The sequence below is a fragment of the Trachymyrmex cornetzi genome, unplaced genomic scaffold (assembly GCF_001594075.2).
Source record: "Trachymyrmex cornetzi isolate Tcor2-1 unplaced genomic scaffold, Tcor1.1 scaffold909, whole genome shotgun sequence".
In the NCBI taxonomy this organism is placed as follows: domain Eukaryota; kingdom Metazoa; phylum Arthropoda; class Insecta; order Hymenoptera; family Formicidae; genus Trachymyrmex; species Trachymyrmex cornetzi.
In genome coordinates, this window is record NW_017300255.1 from 11452 (window position 1) to 11740 (window position 289).

A 289-nucleotide genomic window follows, 5' to 3' on the forward strand; every position below is an offset into this window, starting at 1 on the left:
GGTTGCGACCGTGGCCCCCCCTATCACGGAAACCCTGGATGTCCTGTTCCTCGATGAGGTGGTGGGCGCCATCTTCCCCTCCCGAGACAGGGAGGTACGGGATGGGGCGGGTCCGCCGGAGGGATGGACCGAGGAGCTGGCCGTCACCGAGGGGGAGATGGCCGCTGCCTTCACCCGTCTGAAGGGTAGGTCTCGAGCTCCGGGGCCAAACGGAGTGCCTGGGAAGGTTTGGGCAGCTGCGGCCCGGAGATCGAGGGCAGACTGAGGCAGCTCTTTACGAGGGAGGGAG